Below are 9,103 nucleotides of genomic sequence, written 5' to 3'. Positions count from 1 at the left end.
AAAAGATAGACTTGTCTTTAGTAAGTTTTTGTCTCCAATGTAAAAAATGTTCTCTTTGGCTAAATAAATGAGCATACACTAGAGTAGGTGTAATCTCAGGAAGCCTCCTATCCCCAAAACTTCACCTGGTCCTAGGTCTCATGTTGATGCTCCAGCTAACACTTCAGCAGTAGAGAATGATAATGATGGCTCAGATTTCAACAAGCACTGGTTCCGCACATCTCCATCCCTATTCCGTCTCACTGTAGGTCACAGTCAGAGAACTCACATAACTTGTCAGACACTGTAATCTCAGGACAGGAGCTGGAGTCCAAATACTCTGCTCCATTAAATTACATTCAATACAAAAACACCAAAGTGAGTCCCTAGGGACCTGGCCAAGGAAAAGGAGGAGTGGAAGTTTTCTGGGAAGGGTCTCTGGATGTTGGTGACTTCATTGGGCAAGGGCTCCAAGCCAAGGAACATTTAATTGTTTCCAGACTTCTGATAAACTGCCTATCATCCACTAACCTAAAGAGAGTGTATCCTGGGGAAGCCAACTCTTATGATACAAAGCTAGATTAAATTCCTGCAATCAATGAGGCCAAGGAAAAGATGTAAGTACACATGGGCTTTTTGTTGTGAAGTATTGTTGAGTCCGTTCCAATTCACAGCAACCCTAAGCATAATAGAACAAACCTCAGTCTGATCTTGCACCATCTTCATGAACTCTGCTGTGCATGGATTCTCTTTAGCTTAGGGTTTTCTCTTTAGCTGACCCTCTAATATTCCAATTATGATGCCTTTTTCCAAGGACTCATAGGAACAACACTTAATTCTGGTAAGGGTCTTAAAAGGCAGGAAATGTCCCCCAGGTAGCACTGGCAGGATATGAGCATTTCAGGCAATGGGCACAAGCAAAGGCAAGTTATCTGTTTGATAACTTAGTTTGAATCCCAGTTCAGTCATTTAAGCAAATTCCCCAGTTCTCTGAACTTGTTTCTTGAGCTTTGGTGGCTTAGTGCATAAGGAGTTGTGCTTCTAATCTAAAGGCATGCGGTTCAAATCCACCAGCTACTCCACAGGAGACAGACAATCTCCCGTGCAATTTACTGTCTCTGAAAACCCACTGGAGGCTCAGCTAGGAGTCAGCTCCAACTTGACAGCACAAAAGACAACAGCATAGGGAGTTCTGGTGGTGGAATCCATAGCAATTGTGCTGCTAACCCAAAGGATGCACCGCTTCGGCCATTCAGGCCACCAGTGGCTCAGTGGGAGAAAGATGGACAGTGTCTTCTCATTGAGATTCACTGTCTTGGAAACCCGCTGGAGGGCTCTTCTGAGTCGGAACCAACTTGATGGCAGTGAGTTTTGAGTTTATATCCCTTGAAGGCTTGTAGTACAGGTTAAATGAAATAAATCAGGACTAGTGCTTGGTATTAATGGTAGCTGTTCTCTCTTCCATTGCCAATCTTTCTCCCTCAGAGCAGCTGGTGGATTCAAAACAGCAGAGAAGCACAGGCTTTGGGTTATCAGTGCAACTCTTTATGGACTGTTAGAACTGTTATCCCTGTATTCTAGGCACTTACTCAATCTTCACAATAATCTTGAGATATAAAGTATGATTATTAATTTGACTATTGTGCATAGAAGGAGACTTGGAGAGATTAATGAATTTACCAAAATTGTTTAACAAACACTGCTAAAGTGTCAGTCACAATGGCATGATTGAGACAGAGGAGACCTAGGGGGATAGAAGGAATAGCAAAGTACATGTCATGTATGTCTAGCCTGCAATTAGTCCCTACCGGTCCTGTGCAATTGTTTTTAACTATGTGGCAATAATTTGTGGTTCATCTTTTTGGAGGTTATTCAATACAAGCACCTAAGTAAGTCCTCGGAGACCTGTAAAGGAATGGTGGAGGTTTTCTGAGAAAGAACTCTGTGTGTAGCTGAGACTACTAGTCAACTCCAGAAGAAACTATTAGCAGGGTAAATTGGCCATAAAATAGCTAGCTACCTGTGTTTCTCAAGTAACAAGTGGTCTTCATTTTAAGGGGAAGCAAGAAAATTCTCCTAAACTCACCCCAAAGTTAAATTATTTTTATTTTAATGCCATTTTTTTACATATTAAAGGAGCTCTGGTTAGCCTAGTGGTACGAAGTCTGCTGCTAACCCACACAGTTCAAATTCACAAGCCGCTCCACAGAAGAAAGATGAGTAATCAATTTGCATGATTCACAGCTTCTGAAAACCTGCTGGAGGTCAGCTATGGGTCAGTTCCTACCTGACAATACACAACAACAAAGGCTCATATAAGCTTAAATTTAAGAAAAAAACCTTTAGAGGTCATCTGTGGACTACTTCCATTTTTCAGATGAGACAACTCTGAAAAGTGCAAAGAGAAAAGGTGACTTAACTCAAGGTTCCCAGCAAAGATACATGTATGTCAAAGTACATGAGTAGAAAGAAGCCAGGTGCCCCATTCTGTGTTTCTTTCACATTATTCATGTCTCATTTCTTTATGGTCAAGGCTGCCTTGGGAAAAAACAATGTTCTCTTGTGACTTCCCTTCCCCATGGCAGTGTTTTGAGAACAAACTGGATTCTCACAGTTCTCCCAATGGTGGCAGGGTGCCCAAGTCAGGAAAGGTATTTTTCATAATGAAAAAGAAACAAAGATAGCGTCAAACTTCGTTTGTAATTTCCCCATACCAGCCAGAATCTAAAATCTCTTTGTTTTTCTTCTCAGCTTATTATCCTTCCATTATCCCTGATAAAATGGAACAAGAAGTTGATGTTGTGGGCTTTTAAAAAGCCATACCTCTTTATTTACGTATGTATTTATTTTTGGAAGTATTTCTTTACACAACACAGGCCAATATGGATTTCCTGCAACTCCTACTGCCTTTCCTCCTTAATTTAGACTTCTCACTCCTTTCCCATGGCCAAAAGCACTACTGTCATTCCTGACCCCCGGACATCCTTCTTCCTTCCAAGCAGGGAGGCAGTCCGCCCCTTCATGCCTGGCCTTCTCAAAGGGCCATCCTGGCTTTGGCCCCATAACCATCAGATCCTCATTCAACATCTAATCACTTCCTCTTCCAACCCACATCCTGTTCCCTTTCATCCTGCCTTTTAACCATGGCCCTGTAACCCAGGTGACGAGAAATTCAGAAGGTAGGGAAGATGAAACTGAGACACCGCTATCATCTACTATTATGTAACTTGGGCCATGCAGACAATTAATAATAAATATTATTTCATTTAGACCTCATATTCACCTTATGAGATTAGGTATTGTTATCCTCAATCTTAACACCTGAAAAATCAGATGCTCAGAAAGATTAACTAACTTCCGTAAAGTCACACAACTTAACAGGAGTCCAGGTTGAGATTAATTTCTATTTGATCAGACACCTCCTTTTTCGCTCATGTCTTTCTTGGGCTTTGTGAGTACACAGTGATAAGAAAGGAGTGGTCTTTGTCTTTCAGGAGCCTATTCTTTTGAGAAAACCACATCTAGTTACTGTAATTGTTTGGTTCAATATGCACAGAAGCTATGGTATGAGAGTAGAACTGCAGTATGTACAGTCCTTCCAACTCACCATGCATCTCGTCAATGTTTACGCAACAACTGCCACATATCAGACTTCTGCTGAACTCAGAGTGTTATTAAGCCTGTGAGTGACCTGGTTCAAGAGTCAGAGCTTTAAACAGAGACATACAAGGTACAGTGCTATCCTCTATGTGGAGGGAACCCGGAAGGCAGTAGACTGGGTGAATTGTGAGCTGGGCCTTGAAGATGGAGAGAGGGTGGTGACTGGAGAAGAGGTGGAGGAGTATATCCTAGGCAGAGGGAATAAGAGCATGTGTTGGAACACAGAGTGATCTCTAAGCAGGAAGATGATGGGGACTTGGTAGGGAGATGGCAAAAAAAGCCAGCCAGAGAGGTGGGGGTTGGATAATCAGGCCTGTAATGTCAACCTAAGTAGGGTTAAATTTGATTCTGTAGGCAATGGGAAATGAACAATGTCTATCTCTAGCCATGACCTCTTGTCTCTTCTATATTTATAATTAACTTTTGTTTACATTTCCATGAAGATAGTCACCTTCAACATTTCCAAAACTGAACCCTTGACTCACCTATTTTCTTCTGCAATCCACATCATCAATATTTTAAAATATTTTTAGTACAGGCATAAATAGGTCCCTACAGTTTGGAACAACATCCTGAAGGCCCATCACTTGACTCAGCATTAGTCCTTGAAACTGAAGGAAAAAAAAAGCCATTAGGTTTCCAAGGCTGTAAATCACCTGATCACCTGGGAGGAGACTGCTCATCTTTCTCCTGGGGAATTGCTAGTATATTCCAGTCACCAGAGAGAGAGTCTTCAGGTTGGCAGCACAACTCTCTATGACCACCAGAGTTTTCACAAACCCATTTTTGTTGTTATTGTTAGGTGCCACCAAGTCTGACTCACAGCTATCCTGTGAACAACAACCCTATCTTATGCCTCATCTCTGATACACTTGAGCCCAATACAATGCAGCCAGTCACTGTGCCAATCCATCTTTTTGGGAGTCTTCCTCTTTCACTGACTCTCCTCTTTTCCAAGCATGACATTCCTTTCCAAGGAATATCCTCTGCTAGCAATATGCTCAAAGTATAAGTGATGAAGCTTTGTCATCTTTGTCTCCAAGAAACACTCTGGATACACTTTTTCCAGGACATATCTGTTTGTTCTTTTGGAAGTTCACTGGATATTCCATATTCTGCTCCAGCAGCACAACTCAAAGACATGAATTCCTTTACCATCCTTATTCATCATCCATCTCTCAGATGTGTAGCAAGCAATTTAAAAGATCATGTCCTGAATCAGGTGCACCTTACCCTTCAAACTGCTATCATTGCTCTTCAGTATTTTGGAGAGGTCTCTGACAGCAAAATTACCCAAAAGAATACATCTCCTGATCTCTTGAATGCTGCTACCAAGCATGTTGATCCAAGTAAGAGGAAATCATTGACAATTTCAATCCTTCCTCCATCTATCATGATGTTGCTTATTGGTCTAATCAATAGTGTGAAGACCTTTGTTTTCTTGATATTGAGATGTAATCCATATTGAAGGCTATAGTCCTTGATCTTCTGCAGCAAGTTTTTCAAGTCCTCCTCACTTTCAGGAAGCAAGATTGTGTTATCGGCATAGCACAGGTTGTTGATGATCTATTATCCTAATGTTGCATTCCTTCTCATAGAGTCAAGCTTCATAAATTAGTTTTCTGAGCATACTGATTGTGTAGGTATGGAGAAAGGATAACCCTGACATATACCCTTCTTGATTTTAAACTATGTAGTGTTCCCTTGTTCTGTTCAGACAACAGCTTCTTGGTTTTAGGTATAGATTTCATATGAGCACAATTAAGTCTTTTGGGATTCCCGTTCTTCTCAGTGTTGGTTATAACATGCTATGGTCCACACAGTCAAATGCCTTTGCATAGTCAATAAAACATCGGCATTTTTCTGGTACTTTCTGCTTTCAACTAGGATCCATTTATCCCTTTAGTTACTAATTATTGGGAGGGTCTAAGTGTCCTAGAGGAAAGGTCAGGCAAATGGAGTGACAGAGGGACTCAAAGCATAAGGAATTTTATCAACTGGCTCAGATAGTACTGCAGTTTTGAAATGGAGCAGCTGCATATCAACCTTGCCCTCACCAAACCTAATCCTTTTTGCTTTCTACATGTCAAAAATAGCATCTTGCTAGGTACTGTATCCAGATAGAGGGAGAGATGGGTGAATGAATGCTTCATAGCTACTATGAAAAAGAATATATGACCCCAAATATTTGGGGAATACTAGGGTTCAATAAGCAGTTGTATATCTGGAGCAATCTGACCCCCCTTTGAATTAAAATATGTAGCATTTGTTCTTTATTGATTTATTTGGCAAATATTTACTGAGAGCCTACAATGTGCCAAGCCATAGAGTTTGAGTTATGAGGTATTTAAAGAGGGATAAAAAAATATCCATACAAAAATATCTGTAGTGGTTTTATTCATAATAGTGAAAACTGGAAATAACCCAGGTATTTTTCAACAAGTGAATGATTAGGCAAACTGTTTCCAGACTATGAGATCAGCCACTCACTCAACTCATTGTCATAGGGTTGGAACAAACACACAGCTGACCCACCATTAGGTTTCCATCACTGTAAATTGCATGAGAGGAGATTTCCCATCTTTCTCCCAGTAGCTGCTGATGGATTGGAACTATAGAGAGCAGACGCCTTTGGGTTAACAGTACAACTCCCAAAAGGCTTGCCAACAGTTGTTGTGATTAGGTGAGTATGACTCATAGTGACCCTGTGAACAGCCAACCTGAACCCTGCCCCTTCCTGTGTTATCTATCCTTATCATCTCTGAGACACTAGAGCCCATTGCTTAAGTCACAGTATCAATCCATCTCATTGGGAGTCTTCCTCTCCTTTGCTGACTCTCTGTATTTCCAAGCATGATGTCCAAGAAATAGCCTCACAACCAGAGCTCCCCCTAAATCATGGACTACTTACTACTCAGCAATAGAAGAAAATTGATTGAAACAGGTGACAACGTGGGTGAGTTTCCAGAGAATTATACTTAATTATTCTAGAAATAAAATCACATAGCAATGGTTCTAACACAAAATATGATCAACTACCTACGAGTTAATTTAATTGTTTAAATTACATTCTAACTACAACACTGTGAATACTGTGGCATTCTCTGCTCAGGACCCAGCAAGTCTTTCCTCTCACCTTCTCAGAGTTGGTCACTGATGACACATAACTCAGCCCCTCTGTGGGAACTCGCTTCCACTTAAGGAAGTAGCCTTGGCAAAAATTACACCGCCTTCCCAGGTGCAGCCTGTGCACAAAGCCTGGTTCATGGCAAGGGCACACATTTTTGGCTCCTTTGTTTTAATCTGGAACAACTCTGCTAGGCTATCCCAGGCACAGAGCATTCTTTGAAGATATAGTAGCCAGTCAGTAAAACCTGATAACTTTTATTGGATATATGGATTACGTTGAGAAGAATGGGAATTCCAGAATACTTAATTGTGCTCATGTGAAACATACACCTAGACCAAAAAGCTGCTGTCTGAATAAAACAAAGGAACACTGCATGGTTTAAAATCAAGAAAGGTGTGCATCAGGATCATGTCTTTTCTCCATATCAGTTCAATCTCTATGCTGAACAAATCATTTGAGAAGATGGACTATATGAAAAAGAATGTGGCATCAGGATTGAAGAACGATTCATGAACAACTTGCATTATGCAGATGACACAACCTTCCTTGCTGAAGGTGAAGAGGACTTGAAACACTTGCTGCAGAAATTCAAAGACTTCAAAATGGATTGCATCACAACATCAAGAAAACAAAAATTCCACCACATGGCCAATAGGTAACATCATAATAAATGAAGAAAAGATCAAAGTTGTCAACCATTTCATTTTACTTGACTCCATAGTCAACACCCTTGGTAACAGCAGTCAAGAAATCAAAGGTGTCTAAAGAGGACCGAATGGGCCATGGGGAAACAAGGCCGCGAATGTCTCTCTGAAAGGGCCAGAGGGAGTAAGAATAACATAGCACCTCACCATCCTATAGGAGAAAGTAGATAAAGAGCCCACAGCCCAGCCCCATGGTGCCTCTAGAGCCACACCAAGAGCAAGAGGTTTGTTTATTTGTTGCTGACTCACAGTGAAGGTATCAACAATGGGGTTTACTAAGGAAGTGAGTAGGGGAGGCAAAGAATATCTCACTTAGCCCCCAACAGTGCCAAGGCATAATCGCTCAATAAGCCCAGACTGCAGTTTCAGTTCAGCTGTCAAATCTAAATCATCCAGCAAAGCTTGCCACTGAATAGTTATAACCAAATCATCCAACAAGGTGTGTCTCAGAGCAGTTATAAATCAGCTTCTCCTTCAAACATACAGCAAGAACAGCCAAACCTTTAAATGTGGCCAGCACAAATGCAAGAAGCCTCAAGTCACACCTTGCCACCATTTGTACACAGCAATGCCAGTCTCTCTACCACCAGAGTCTCACTCGATCTTGTCTTGCTAGTCTCAAGTCTTGCTGCCCAGTGTAGGAAGCATTCTTTTATCCTAGTCCCACAGCTGATGCTGATTTGCAAGACCATATGTCTGCAGGTAAAATATAGCTGGAGACCAGAGGCTAAATGGCTAAAATAATCAATTTTTAGCCTAACAGCACAAAAGGACTTCTTGATGTTAGATGTCGTTGACTATGATCCATAGCAACCCTATGAACAACACATCTAAATCCTGTCCTATCCTGTGCCATCCTTACCATGTCTGATACACCTGAGCCCATTGCTGCAGTCACTGTGTCAATTCATCTTGATGGGGGCTTCCTCCCTTCCACTGACCCTCCACCCTTCCAAGCTTGATATCCTCTTCCAAGGAATAGCCTCTCCGTGCATGTCCAAAGTAGAAGAGATGAAGCTTCACCATCCTTGCTTCCAGTAAGTGCTCTTGCTTCACCTTTGCCAAAACATGTCTGTTCTTTTGGGCAGCCCATAGGATATGCAACACTCTACTCCAATACCACAATTCCAATTCTGTCAATTCTGTCATCTTTAGTCATTGTCCCGCTCTCAGATGCATACCATGTAACTGAAAAGACTATGGACTGAATCAGATGTATCTCAGTCTTCAAACTGACATCATTGCTCATCAGTATTTTGGAGAGCTCCCGAACTGTGGACTTGCCCAAAGCATTATGTCTCGTTATCTCCTAACTGCTGGTACCAAGGGCATTGATTGTGGATCCAAGCAAGATGAAATCATTACGTTCCAATCCTGTCTCCATCTATCATGATGTTGCCCACTGGTCCAGTAGCAAGGACTTTTGTCTTCTTGATGTTAAGATACAATCCATATTGAAGGCTGTAGTCGTTGGTCTTTTGCAGCAAGCATTTCAAGTCTTCCTCACTTTCAGCAAATGAGGTTGTGACCTGTAGCACTAGGAAAATCTGTCAAAGACATCTCCAAAGTTCCAAAGAGAAAGGATGTCAGTCTAAAGACTAAACTGCTCCTGATCTAAACTGATCTTTTC

Source organism: Elephantulus edwardii, unplaced genomic scaffold (genome assembly GCF_000299155.1).
Source record: "Elephantulus edwardii isolate Elephantulus edwardi_28Jun2011 unplaced genomic scaffold, EleEdw1.0 scaffold00044, whole genome shotgun sequence".
Lineage (NCBI taxonomy): Eukaryota > Metazoa > Chordata > Mammalia > Macroscelidea > Macroscelididae > Elephantulus > Elephantulus edwardii.
This window is presented reverse-complemented; position numbering follows the sequence as displayed.